Source organism: Littorina saxatilis, linkage group LG11, assembly GCF_037325665.1.
Source record: "Littorina saxatilis isolate snail1 linkage group LG11, US_GU_Lsax_2.0, whole genome shotgun sequence".
In the NCBI taxonomy this organism is placed as follows: domain Eukaryota; kingdom Metazoa; phylum Mollusca; class Gastropoda; order Littorinimorpha; family Littorinidae; genus Littorina; species Littorina saxatilis.
The window spans coordinates 17,390,867-17,405,866 of record NC_090255.1 but is presented as its reverse complement, the minus strand read 5'-3'; the positions used below and the strand labels follow the sequence as shown (position 1 = coordinate 17,405,866).

At 42.8% G+C, this 15,000-nt stretch overlaps 2 long non-coding RNA genes across 2 annotated transcripts in view; one reads left to right on the top strand and one right to left on the bottom strand.

The window, feature by feature from the left end:
- The window catches only part of LOC138980799 (uncharacterized), a 7,812-nt gene extending 461 nt beyond the window's left edge, over nt 1-7,351 (bottom strand). The window contains exons 1-2 of the long non-coding RNA XR_011460448.1: nt 7,007-7,351; nt 5,842-5,983 (exon numbers count right to left, since the gene is read on the bottom strand). This is a non-coding gene — a long non-coding RNA (uncharacterized lncRNA). The remainder of the gene's footprint in view (nt 1-5,841; nt 5,984-7,006) is intronic.
- Nucleotides 1,196-1,722, top strand: LOC138980798 (uncharacterized). Its single transcript, XR_011460447.1, has 2 exons — nt 1,196-1,408; nt 1,586-1,722. It is a non-coding gene; the product is annotated as an uncharacterized lncRNA (long non-coding RNA).
- Nucleotides 7,352-15,000: the final 7,649 nt, after the last annotated feature.

Here is a 15,000-nt window from a genome sequence, read left to right as displayed (position 1 = left end):
TGCGGGAGATAACTCCAACACGAGTGATCCGCGACCTTGTGAATATTAGCCAATCAGATTTTAGACGTATTGCTTTCTTCTTCTTCTTCTTCTTCTTCTCTCCGTTGGGACCGGGTTTATTTGATAAACGTAAGTGGTCCCGCGTTGATGTCACTTGTCGATTCCGGATGCTTTGCGCGGAATACTTGTCGTCTGCTTGAAGAGCAACAGGATGGTGTTTGAGTTTGCAGAATGAAGGCGCCTGCTATATATTTTGCACCCACGACCTTCGAGTAAACGGTAAGATGCTTTCAGTTACATGTATACATGTTTTAATGGGGGGGGGGGGGGGGGGGGGGGGGGAGGGTAGACGGGAGGGGGTGAGGGGGGCGCGAAAGTGATTGCAATGAATGCCAGATCTGTATCTGTGTCAATACGTTGAAAAACCACTTCTGTCATTTGATCGACGGAAGGGAGGTGCGCATATAAATAAGTCCTAAACTGGGTGGAGATCAGATTTAAAGATCTCCATAGATCCTGCCAGAACTTGATCGTCCTGTAGATGGTTCCAGTCTACGATTGGTCTGGGAAAATAAGAGTTCCTGTGAAAGCAGCGGCTATTGTTCGTAACATTGTTTCAACAATATTATTTTGTTGACACAAAATCTTGGAAACGCCTTGCTGTTTAGATCTGTTCGTGTTTACCTTGCTTTCGTTTTTATGTGGCCCTGACAGTCAGAAATCAAATTGAATTTTGTACATCTTCGATATGTAGGTAATTGGTAATTCTCTCTTGAATCTTGATGATGTTATTGCATGTACAGAAATCGATACGACAGTCTATTAACATTATATGTATCATAAGAAAACACAGACATTTGAAGTGCATGCTTCATTCAATCCACGTGCGTTTTGTGTGCGGTCACTACTGGGTTCTCTCATTCGCTGCACAGAGCCGCAGACGATCATGTCACATATCTAATGTAACCTAATATTCTAGCCATGCGTGTTGGTACGTGTGTGTGTGCCGTGTGCCGGTGTGTGTGTGTGTGTGTATGTGTATGTGTGTGTGTGCGTGTCTGTGTTTGTGTGGGTGTGTGTGTTAGTGTGTGCGTGCCGTGTGCGTGCCTGTGTGGGTGTGTGTGTGTGGGGGGGGGAGAGAGAGAGAGAGATAGAGAGAGAGAGAATGTATGTGTGCATGTGTGTTTTATGTGTGTTTTTATGTGTGTGTGTGGGGGGGGGGGGAGTAGTTAAGTCGCATACAGCATTGTCTTTCATGTGATTTATTTCCTTGTTTGTCTGTATTTGATTCGGTTTTATCACTCTGGATACAGAGACGTTTCCTGACCCTCGCATCAGTCAAGAGAAACCATGGATTCAAGACCACTGCCAAAACAAGGAACGTCTTCTGAAGACACGGTTCGCGAAGGTATGAGGCGAAAGGGTGAGGGGGGGGGGGATATGCCTGCTCGCTTGTGTATTAGGTGTGTGTGTGTGTGTGTGTGTGTGTGTGTGTGTGTGTGTGTGTGTGTGTGTGTGTTGTTTGATTAAGTCACAAATAAAATTGTTTTGCAGTTGATTTATTGCCCTTGTTTGTTTTCATTAGGTTATCTCATCCTGGATGCAGAGACTTCCCTGGACCCTCACAATCTCCCGGAATCTGTCCAGGAAAAAAGCTTGGATCCCAGACCACTGCCAACACAAGAGGAGTCTTCAGAAGAAGCGGTTCATGAAGGTAATTCACACCCATCAATGTTGGAGGCCCGTGCCCTGGTCGACTGGTCTTTATGTGCGATATGCCAAACAGAAACAGAAGAAAAATTTGTAAATCCGACACAATCAACATTTGCCAAAGCTGGCGTGCAGACTGGGTACGGTCGTGTCGTCGACAATATTTTGAAACTTGAAGCCCTTGGGGATTCGTCTGTGTTTGTTTTAAACAAGGATCTCCTTGAACAAGGTAACTATATGAAGACAACCTTTGAAGAGAAAAAAAGCTGTTTGGCACAGAACCTGCAGGAACAAATTTGATACCAGAAAGTTGCTCGTGCTGAGAAGAGATACTTGAAAGAAGAAGATAATGACCAGAAAGAACTGCACAGCCCCGTCAAAACAAGGACGACGATAGGACCTGTGTGTGACCGCGATGCGGAAAAGATGGTACTTCTGAAAAACTTGTGAACGCATGTACATTTACCATCTACCAAACAATTCGTGAATATGCAGAGATTGTGCAGGACCGATCACTCTTGGGAAAATTATCAGAGGGGGATATGCATGCCTTGGACGCCAAATCATTCATCTTGCAAGTTGACTTTGTACAATAAATCTAAAAAAAAAAGCCTTAGCAGAACGGGGAATTAATGACGCACACGAACAAAATGAGTTAACAGTGTTAAGTCAACTCCTTTCTTTCATTGAAGAAGAGAGAGAAAGCAAGTCCATGTCACTGTTCAAAATGTCTGAACTGTGCAAAGTGTATGACAGCCAGTTTCGTGAGCTGGACTGTTCATATAACAAAAAGGTTCATACAACAAGACTCAAAGAAAGACTTCTTCATATGGTGCCAAATCTGCAAGCTCAAAGGCAAGGTAAAGAAACTGTCCTTATTTTCGATACAGACTTCAGCAGTTTGCTGAATTTTGCAAGAACATTAGATGATGACGCATTTCATCTTGCACGTGCCGCACAGATTGTCCGTAAAGATATCCTTTCCAAAGACTATTGTTTTGACGGTACTGTTAAGGCCTCAGCAGACGTTGTTCCCGAAAGTCTGCGTGCACTCACAGGTATGATAATGCATGGAAACGTGTCTGGTTCGACTTTGACGGAGATCAGCAACAAGCAGAAGTCAGTGTCGTCAGTTTCCGAAGTTCTGATGATCAACACAAGGAAAGGAGACAAGAGAAGTAAACGACCCACATCTTCAAGGTCATTTCACTCAACGTCGAGGGAAACACCACTGGCCAGAAAGAGAAAATGTAAGTTTTACGCCCTCACGGCAAAGCCATTAGGGGCATGTTACACGGAAAATCGGCCTTTGTATGAAAATAAAAAATAAAAATGCAGGGGGGGGGGGGGGGGGGTAGGGGTGTAGACCGCTGGCTGCCGGCTGCTAGAGGAGACCTGAAATGAGCTAGGGACCGGGTTGGGTCGTCTTGGGTCAGTGCTGAAATGGTTACAGCGCCTCTACCGACTGGGCAAACTCCCCACCCAATATGTTGGGGTCAAGAAGTTCCATGGAGGGCGGGGGGTATGGAGTAACACATAGTGTTTTGCTCAGAACATTCCCACCCAAGCAGAGCCGCGCTAGGGGTACGCCTTACCGTGGAGCTGGCAGTCAGTGCTACCAAATGTCGTCTGTGTCTACCACTCGGTGGTGACTTAATGTGGGTCTATGTAAGCAGATGCCAGCGCAAGCAATCTGATGCAGAGTCAGGAGGCGGTTTGGTACAAGAGAACCTTAGAGGCCACAGCCCCGGCCGTCTAAGGGATCTGTGTGTATGGAGGCACATTTGGTTTCTGAGGTTCAAGCGGAGCTGTTGCATCTGCTCCCAAGTTCCCGTCTCTCAGGAGGCGTTTTTGGTATGGAAGCAAACCTGTAGGTTGGGGCCTCTGCCTCTGCCTTTCAGGATGCCAGGACTACAAAATGTGTGTCTGTGGATCTGTGCTGTGCTGGGTCTGCTGCAAGCACACTAGAACCAGCTCGCAACAGTTGAGGTGAACAGATTGGTGACCAAGACCATCATCGGTATCTCTCCGAAGGATGGGTGTGGGCGGAGAAAGTCTCCCAGACTAAGGGCATTCTCCCTTCTGTAGCGGATGAGACTAGCCATCTCTTCCTTGAGAGTGTCACAACCTTCAAACACGTGTTTGAGGTGTCCAGTCTTGCCACACTGACAGACTGCCTTGTCCCAGTAGATGCGGCTGCTGACCGTGCGCAAGCTACGCAACAGGCTCATGGGTCTCGGGGGGAGTGGGAGGTGGAGCCCTTTCCTATTGTAGGGGAGGTGTATCCATCCTCTCTCTTCACATGTTTGTGACAGAGTCTGCTCTCTTTCCTCTCTTTTTAGCTTGGCTAGCAGCAGTTTGGCTTCCTGGCAGGAGAGCCGAATGTCTGTCATTAGCATGGTTGACATAGCCGCTGGCCATATATATATATATATACTGGCCTTCTTTTATACCTCAGAACAAGGCAGAAGGAAGTCATGTGCTCCTGTGGCGGCTCATGCTACAGAAGTGACATCCAGGCCTCATAAACATCGAGATAGACGGAAGTTCTGTATTGTTGTTTGCGGGAAAGTAAGGTAAGTGATATCAAGCTCATGATCACTCAAAATGCGTGTCAAGCGATTTAGTGATCTTGTTACCTTTCCAATGGATACATTGTTTACTCTGATAAGCAGATATGGATCCATCAAACATTGCTGTTTTGCGAAAGTTTAAGAAAATGTCGCGTAGGCATCGTTTCCCTTTTCGCGAGTAAAACGAACAACACGCGCCCCGAAACCGAGTTTACAATTTGGTGAAAGATGTATTTCTTTCACTGTGAACATGAGACTGCGTGCTTTTGTGTGTTTAATTGTCGCAGGGGATACTAAAAAGGATGTGTTCTTGCTCTGTTTTGCACTTTTGCTAACTTGCTAATTTTGTGTGCGATTTTAGGAAATGATGCTTTATTTTTTATGACGAGTATAATCGTGATGATTTAATCAAATTGTCATCCTCTCATGCCATTAGGAATACTAAAGGGCTTTCTTTTTCTCATTTTGCAAACCTGATTCTGACAGAAACTGGCAGTATAGAGACTTTTAGAAATGATGCGTTTCTTTTTATGAAGAGTATAGGTTTGAAGGTCATGACCTTTTCCGATCAGTTGTGTCATCCTCTTATTCGATAGAGAATGTAAAAAGGTATATGTATGCCAATTTTGGTGCTTTGTTCAATGATATGCAGTATCCTGCCACGAGTCCCCAGACTAAATCGTGAGGTCGTGAGTTCGAATCCCGGTCGCTGCCGCCTGGTGGGTTAAGAGTGGAGATTTTTCCGATCTCCCAGGTCAACTTATGTGCAGACCTGCTGGTGACTTAACCCCCTTCGTGTGTACACGCAAGCACAAGACCAAGTGCGCACGGAAAAGATCCTGTAATCCATGTCAGAGTTCGGTGGGTTATGGGAACACGAAAATACCCAGCATATCATTATATGCCTACTCAACGAAAGCCCGGAGTGAAGCTGACTATGCTCTCAGAGTATATAGTGTGGGGAACCCAAATGGGCAAACGAGCTCACACGTCACCAGACAATTCTGGAACGCTGAAGAAGAAGAAGAAGTGGTTACTGGTGTGTTTTCTTTTTTTTTTCTTTAGAAGAAGAAGAAGGTGTGTGTCCAAGTGGAGTAGATCTGAGATAAAGAGCAGAACCGTTTACACGGTAGGGAGTGTGTAATTAAACACACCTGCATTGCCGATTAACTGAACATTCACCGTAAGAGTGGCAAAAGCCCCACACCAAAAAACACCCCTAAATAAACAATAACAACAAAAGTAATTGTGTTCGTACACAAATCGCAGTTTAGAAACAATATTAATTGCAGCATCATGCATCACTGCCACCACCACCACCACCACCAACACAGAAATAACTACAAGAATACAACAACAAGAACAACCACCACCACAACAACAACAATAGCAGCAACAACAGCAACAACAGTAACAACAACAGCAGCAGCAGCTTCAGCATCTACAACAACAACGACAACAACAACAAAAACAACAACAAAAACAACAACAACACTTCCATCACCACCACTAACACCATCACCACCACCAACAACAACAACCGAAGAGCATCAAGTACCTTCCTGCACTTTGGAACAACCTGTTGTCAATAGCAACTGAATGACACCACTGTGTGACTCACATATCACACCTGCAGCCGGTCCAGAACTGTGCCTGTATTACCACTGCTTTCATCCCGCACCCGTTACATATGTTGACAACTGAAAAAGTATATAAAAAGAAGTGGGTGCAAAAACGTGACTTCAAACCTGTTCTACTTGTAGATTTGTTCCCCCACTGTCAATTTCACAGTCATTGCCAACAATGTAGCGTATAGGCACAATCCGTTTTACAAACAGTTTTCTCTGAATGTTTGTGTCAAAATCACAGTTACTGTAAACACTGTACTTTATATGCACAATCTGTTTTACAATAGTGCAATTAATGAACAGTTTTCTCTGAATGTTTGTGTCAAAATCACAGTCACTGTAAACAATGTACTTTATATGCACAATCCGTTTTACAATAGTGCAATTAATGAACAGTTTCAGGGGCGGATCAGTTGCTTTGTAAGGGGAGGGGGGGCACTTTGAATCGAAAGTGAATGTGATGGGCGCGAAGCGCCCGAATTTGCTAGGGGGGTCCGGGGGCATGCCCCCCCGGAAATTTTTTTGCCCAAAGAAGCAAAATGGTGCCATCTGGTGCCATTTGAACTTAGAAATGGTCATAGAATCAGCATAGAAAAATCTTTTTTTTTCTTCTTCTTTTTTTTTTCTTCTTTTTTTTCGGGGGGGGGGGGGGGGCACGTGCCCCCTGTGCCCCCCCCCTCGTCCGCCCCTGAGTTTTCTCTGAATGTTTGTGTCAAAATCACAGTTACTGTAAACACTGTACTTTATATGCACAATCCGTTTTACAATAGTGCAATTAATGAACAGTTTTCTCTGAATGTTTGTGTCAAAATCACAGTCACTGAAAACACTGTACTTTATATGCACAATCCGTTTTACACTGGTGCAAGTGCGTGCTGTCTTCTACGACTGTTTGTGTCGACGACAAAACACCAAGTCAAATGCAGGTCGTACAAAAAAACTCATTAACGAACGCACAGTAACCCGAGTCGTCTAAAACAGGTGCTTGCATGTCCCAACGATGGTGTAGTTCAGTTCATGAATAATGTCTAGTAAGTCTTTTTTCATTCAGTCAAATCAAATGCAGTTACTTGAAGATGAATAACACACACTTACTTCAACGACCTGCAAAGAATCCAAGTCAGTTCATGTCGTGAAAAAAGTCGAAGCAGTTACTTGTAAAGTAAAACACACTTCAGCGTCAAATATTTCACAACATCGTAACTTGGTTGGTGAAAATACACGTCTTTCACAGTGAGCGCGTCGCAATGATATATGTTTGCAACAGTGCCTTACTCTCCTGCTGAATCGACTTTGGAAAGTTATCTACACTGCAGAGATAAATTAACAAGACGCTTCACATGAAATTGACCCCCCTGAATTCATCATTTGTGACAACACCACGTAACGTTGGCACAAGCAACAATCGTGAAAAAGGTGGGGTGGGTTATTTCACTTTCTATTTTTATCAATCTTGTCGGAAAGCCCTGTTAACCAGGAAGGAGTTGACGACCGAGTCTGTTTACGTTTTGCATACGTTTGACATAGTTTGGTCGTCACGAGTCTGGATACATGATTGTGCATAGGTGTTGCGCACGGTGTCACGACTGTGCACATTGCTGCACTGTGACGCAAGTGCAGGTGCGGATACGCACGCACTCACGGACGCACACACGACCTTTACAAACTCACACGTCACTGCAACTGACTCTCTCAATGAACAGTCAATAACGTCACAAATGTACATGAAGGTCTGTCCAGTAGATTTCCAGGAATCACACACACACGCACACGCACACGGCACACGCACACACACACACACACACGGGCCGTGGCACACACACACGCGCGAACGTATGCTCACACGCAAACACAACCACACGCACGCACGCACACACCGTCGTAGGCACGTGACGCTGCACCGGCACACACACACACCGTCACACACACACGCACACGCACACGGCACACACACACACACACACACACACACACACATTATCTATCTATCTATCTATCACATCTATCTACATATAACGATCTATTTACCTATCGATCTTTTCAAGTGCATATATATTTTTACTTGCTAAGATACTAAAATACGCAGTTATGATTAGTAATGTGTGCATACCAGTGATCTGTTTTATCAAGCGTAAAATATATATAAATGATATAGGTTTACATATTTTAGAAAGTAACTAAAAATAGAACTAATAAAATATGTTAAAACATTAATACAGTGTATTCAAATATTATGTTATTGCTCCGTTTCAGCCGGGAATGTATACCTCAATCGAAACAACAAAGTTAAGGTGTGCAGCATAATTACTATGCTCTACGGGCGCTTTAATTATTGCAAAAAGTGACACATAATATTGCACCTTTTCTTACCACCACCTTTCCCCTGCGACCCGAACGTGCTTTCTGTCCGTAATCTCTTAGTTGACCAAGAAAGCGAAGATTTTGATTGGTCGACAGTTGGCCAATCACATTGTTTCGCCTGTTCGCTGAACTGATTGTCCACACATCATTTTTGGGGGGGGTAAACAGCCTAACACAACTATGCGTTCCTATATCAGTTCGTGTTTATGCGTTGTCATGTTTTCCCTTGTGTCTGTATCAATGTAAGTTAAGACAGAGAATCTTTTGTCAGGTGCAGTGGCCGGAAATAGGGGAAGGGCTCCTAATATGGACCGGCTCCTAATATGGCCACCTCCTGCTCTGACAAACTAACGGCGCTAGAGCGCTCAATTTTTTTTTATTGGCTGTATTCACCCTCTCTGGACAACTTGCACATGTCAAGAGAGTTGCAGAAACACAAACCTCAAAACCGTTAGGCTTTTTCTCTTTTTACATTTAGTCAAGTTTTGACTAAATGTTTTAACATAGAGGGGGGAATCGAGACGAGGGTCGTGGTGTATGTGCGTGTGTGTGTGTGTGTGTGTGTGTGTGTGTGTGTGTCTGTCTGTCTGTGTGTGTGTGTGTGTGTAGAGCGATTCAGACTAAACTACTGGGCCGATCTTTGTGAAATTTGACATGAGAGTTCCTGGGTATGATATCCTCAGACGTTTTTTTCATTTTTTTGATAAATGTCTTTGATGATGTCATATCCGGCTTTTCGTGAAAGTTGAGGCGGCACTGTCACGCCCTCATTTTTCAACCAAATTGGTTGAAATTTTGGTCAAGTAATCTTCGACGAAGCCCGGACTTCGGTATTGCATTTCAGCTTGGTGGCTTAAAAATTAATTAATGACTTTGGTCACTAAAAATCTGAAAATTGTAAAAAAAAAATTTTTTTATAAAACGATCCAAATTTACGTTCATCTTATTCTCCATCATTTGCTGATTCCAAAAACATATAAATATGTTATATTTGGATTAACAACAAGCTCTGAAAATTAAATATATAAAAATTATTATCAAATTTTTTTTTTCGAAATCAATTTCAATCAATCAATCAATGACGCTTATATCGCGCATATTCCGTGGGTACAGTTCTAGGCGCTCTGCAGTGATGCCGTGTGAGATGAAATTTTATACGGCCAGTAGATTGCAGCCATTTCGGCGCATATTTACCTTTCACGGCCTATTATTCCAAGTCACACGGGTATAGGTAGACAATTATTAACTGTGCCTAAGCAATTTTGCCAGGAAAGACCCTTTTGTCAATCGTGGGATCTTTAACGTGCACACCCAATGTAGTGTACACGGGGGGAGGGTTCGGACACCGAAGAGAGTCTGCACACAAAGTTGACTCTGCAATAAATTTCAGCCGAACCTGGGATCGAACTCACGCTGACAGCGGCCAACTGAATACAAATCCAGCGCGCTACCAACTGAGCTATATCCCCGCCCCACTTTCATCTTATTCCTTGTCGGTTCCTGATTCCAAAAACATATAGATATGATATGTTTGGATTAAAAACACGCTCAGAAAGTTAAAACGAAGAGAGCTACAGAAAAGCGTGCTATCCTTCTCAGCGCAACGAATACCCCGCTCTTCTTGTCAATTCCACTGGCACTGCCTTTGCCACGGGCGGTGGAGTGACGATGCTACGAGTATACGGTCTTGCTGCGTTGCGTTGCGTTCAGTTTCATTCTGTGAGTTCGACAGCTACTTGACTAAATGTTGTATTTTCGCCTTACGCGACTTGTTACATTTAGTCAAGTTTTGACTAAATGCTTTAACGTAGAGGGGGGAATCGAGACGAGGGTCGTGGTGTATGTGTGTGTGTGTGTGTGTGTGTGTGTCTCTGTCTGTCTGTGTGTGTGTGTGTGTAGAGCGATTCAGACTAAACTACTGGACCGATCTTTATTAAATTTGACATGAGAGTTCCTGGGTATGAAATCCCCGAACATTTTTTTCATTTTTTTGATAAATGTCTTTGATGACGTCATATCCGGCTTTTCGTGAAAGTTGAGGCGGCACTGTCACGCCCTCATTTTTCAACCAAATTGGTTGAAATTTTGGTCGGGTAATGTTCGACGAAGCCCGGACTTCGGTATTGCATTTCAGCGTGGTGGCTTAAAAATTAATTAATGACTTTGGTCATTAAAAATCTGAAAATTGTAAAAAAAATATGTTTTTTATAAAACGATCCAAATTTACGTTTATCTTATTTTCCATCATTTGCTGATTCCAAAAACATATAAATATGTTATATTCGGATTAAAAACAAGCTCTGAAAATTAAATATATAAAAATTATTATCAAAATTAAATTTTCCAAATCAATTTAAAAACACTTTCATCTTATTCCTTGTCGGTTCCTGATTCCAAAAACATATAGATATGATATGTTTGGATTAAAAACACGCTCAGAAAGTTAAAACGAAGAGAGGTACAGAAAAGCGTGCTATCCTTCCCAGCGCAACTACTACCCCGCTCTTCTTGTCAATTTCACTGCCTATGCCGTGAGCGGTGGAGTGACGATGCTACGAGTATACGGTCTTGCTGCGTTGCATTGCGTTCAGTTTCATTCTGTGAGTTCGACAGCTACTTGACTAAATGTTGTATTTTCGCCTTACGCGACTTGCTTTCACTTTTGGCAGTGTTCACTCTAAATTTGCTGCCTAAAACAGACTCGTTTCTGTCCGCAGCCAACGCTTTTATAACACAAAAATTGCTTTATATGACAGCTAAGACCGTATTTGTTACAATTTAACAGTCTTGACCCCGAGTTTCTCCTGCAAACAAAATATAATAGCAAAATCTCAAAGTATGTGTGAGTCCCCTAATATGGACCACATTCAACAAATCGAAGAAAATAAAAGCTAAAGCCTATTTTCATTCATTCATTAAGAAGCTTGCTGAAAATAACCCATAACTCGCCCTCGAGATTTAAAAAAATATAACAAATAGTTTTCTTTTCGTGGAAGTTGATAATTTCACTTAATTTCACTCTGTTTTTGATAAGCTTCCTTAGTTTCCTGGTGTGCTTCAAATAAAGCTCACATCAACCCGAAACAGCTAAATAAATCTAAAGCATATTATTTGAATTAGTCTGACTTGCACACTAAGTTGTATCATGTTATTTAGAAGTATAGGGGGCTTTTTACAGTGATTCGTGAAGGCCGCTTCACTGGTCCATATTAGGCGCCCAGGCTCCTAATATGGACCCTTTGTGATTTTTTCTGTATTTAATTTTTGCTGAATATCTATCAAAGCTATTTCACTCTAATTAGGCCTAACGGTTAAGGCTAAGAGAGAAGGACTACCAAACACAAAATGAAACTTCTTCGCAAGAAAACAAGCAAGTTATCAGCATGAAACAAAAAGTGGTCCATATTAGGAGCCCTTCCCCTACTATCCCGGTGTAGCGATGTCAGATTTCTCCCCGATCACGGTCAGCTTTCTGACTCGATGTATAATTATGAGTTGTTCTTTGCTACTCGGGTTACAAGTGGGGGTCAGCTCACACGGACGCATGTTTCAATACAGTCTAGAGGAGAAACTGGCCACAAAGCACCCAGTACATGACAGAGAGATAGTAAAATCACCACAATCAAAGAAAATACCACGATCATTCATTCAATATATATAGTTACTAGAGGAATACCCGGCTTCGCCGGGGTGAATCGCGAGACAGAGACAGACAGCGTGGCGGTTCACCACAATCACCTTTGAAGGCGAAGTCCTGTCAAACGGTCCAAGTCCGCACCGTGGTATTCCGATATCTGTGTCGAACTGCGTGATGCCAAATTTGACCGTAGGCGTGCTGAGCGCAGGTATCTCAAGACTGGTCTTACTGTTCATAAACAAATATTTCAAGGAGCAAAGGACATTGTAACTAAGTTAGTACACGCAGCAAAGACAACCTTCCTCCAAACCCAGATTATTGCCTGCGATTCAAGCAAAAAACTGTTCGATATTTGCAGCCGGTTGACCGGCCGCAGTAAGGTATCCCCACTTCCCACTGTTTTCCCCGCTAGTCAGCTGCCAGATGTATTTAGTGAATATTTTATCAAGAAGGTTTCAGATATTCGCTCTGAACTTGATCAGATGGGTGCACATTCTGCTTCCTCCAGTCATGTTGATGTTCCCACTGATTGTTCTTTTACATCATTTCAGCCAATCAGTGAAAAAGACCTTAAATCCATTATTCTGAAGTCAAAACCAACAACTTGTCCACTTGATGCCATACCCACACCACTGCTTTTTGAGAATCTTGATGTGTTGTTGCCAACTCTTACTCAAATTGTCAATGATAGCCTGTTATCTGGTGTTTTTCCATCATTGTTCAAAACTGCACTTGTCAAACCACTTCTCAAAAAACCTAGTCTTGATGTCAATATTTAAAAAAAACTATCGTCCTGTATCTAATTTATCATTCTTGTCCAAAGTTTTTGAAAAGGTAGTTTTGAAGCAGCTGTTGTCATATTTGAACACCCATGATTTGATCTCGCACTCTCAGTCCGCTTATCGCCCTTCTCATTGTACTGAGACAGCCCTACTGAAAGTAATCAGTGACATTCTGTCTGCTCTGGATGGTGGTGATGTGTCAGTGCTTACCCTACTTGACCTTTCTGCAGCGTTCGACACGATTGATCATGTCACACTTCTCCATAGACTTCAGACTCTGTACGGCATCTCCGGTCCACCGCTGGCATGGCTCGAGTCCTATCTCATTGGCAGGACTCAGGCTGTGCTTGTCGATGGCCAGATGTCTGCTCCAGCCCCACTTTCTTTCGGCGTTCCTTAAGGTTCAGTACTCGGTCCCATCCTTTTCATCATGTACACTAAGCCCCTCTCCACACTGATTCAAAACCATTCTGTCTTAAATCAGTCTTTTGCTGATGACACCCAACTGTATAAACCCAGTCCCCCTGCAGAGACACATTCCGCCATCCAGACCATTCAGACATGCATCACTGATGTTAAATCTTGGATGATCGATAACAAACTTAACCTGAATGATGATAAGACTGAAGTCTTACTGTGCAAAAAGAAGAACACTACATTTCCCTCTCCCCATGCAACCCGTTTCTGTTCAAGTAGGCGACACCGACATTCTTTTCTCCCCATCAGCTAGAAACCTTGGATTCACCCTTTCATCTGACATGACCCTTAACAAACATATATCTTTAGTCTGTAGAGCAGCTTATTTTGAGCTTCGTAAGATCAGCACCATTCGCCACACACTCTCCTCTCAAACAACTAACACTCTTGTCTGTGCCTTTGTTCTTTCTAGACTCGACTACTGCAACTCTCTTCTCTCTGGCTGTCCTCTGTATCTCCTGCATAAACTACAAAAAGTCCAAAACTCGGCAGCACGCCTCATTCTGAAAGCACGAAAACGAGATCACGCAACACCACTTCTTCACACACTGCACTGGTTACCTATTCAAGCCCGCATTGACTACAAACTGTCCACCCTCTGCTTTAACTTCTTTTCTGGCTCGTCTCCTGCTTACTTCTCTGAACTCCTCACCGTCTATTCTCCAGCAAGACAACTCCGTGCCTCTTCTGACTGTTGCATCCTCACCATTCCACACACCAAAACCAAAACATACGGACAACGCACTTTTACTTTCTGCGCACCCACACACTGGAATTCTCTCCCCTTTCACATCCGCCACTCTCAGTCACCCCAAGCATTCAAACGAGCACTTAAGCTTAAAACGCACCTCTTCAAGAAATACAACCCCTGATTTTGTTTTCTCAGTCCATCAGTAGGCTACATGTAGTGTATTTGTTGTTTTAGTGATAATGTGATAATGTGTATACACATTTAGGGCTGTTTTTCAGTATTAATAACATGTTCTGTTTGATTAAGGGTATTCAGCTGGTATTTCCTTGTTTTTACTACCTATTTTATTCATGTTTTTATTACTTAATTAGTGGAAGAATCTGTTGTAATGTATGTTTGATGGTGTATGCTTTTAATCAAGCGTTGCTGACTATGAATGTAGATGTAAATGCTTGTATAACTGTGTTTGACTTTTGAATGTGTCAAGCGCAAAGAGCATAACTGTAAAGTTATGATGTTGCGCTATATAAATGCTCATTTATTATTATTATTATTATTAAACGGGATTGAGAATTTTCGAGCTTATTTCTTAGCCCTATATTATCTGTTGTGGCTTCTCAAATGCCAGAACATACAGACAGACAAAAGCCGCTAGACCCCATCACAAACAGAACTCTATAATCCACAGGTGTTGCTTACACACACACACAAACACACACACACACAGAGAAGCCGTATATATATATGTATATCTATATCTATAAATATATAGAGATAGGTGACAGTGTATTTTTCGCGTGGCTATAAATTGATTCGACCTTTTCACTTTGACAGTAAGAACAACTTACGGGTGCAAGGGAAGCGTTCTGGACAGCGCAGTGACATTCTAAAAATAGTAACGTAGAAACGGGGATATGGATTGAAGCCACACGAAGGAAGGGAGATAAACGCAAAACACTGGAGAAGATAAGGAAGAGTTACTGGGAATGGTGAAATGAACAGAAAAACCAAAATCGGTTCAGCGCTGCGCGCTGAGAGCACGTGTTGAAATATCTCATCGATGATATTGTGTCCGGGGTGTAGCTGAATACGGTGTCCAAATTTGAAAAAGATACACCGAGAACTTTGGCGTTGTAATGTG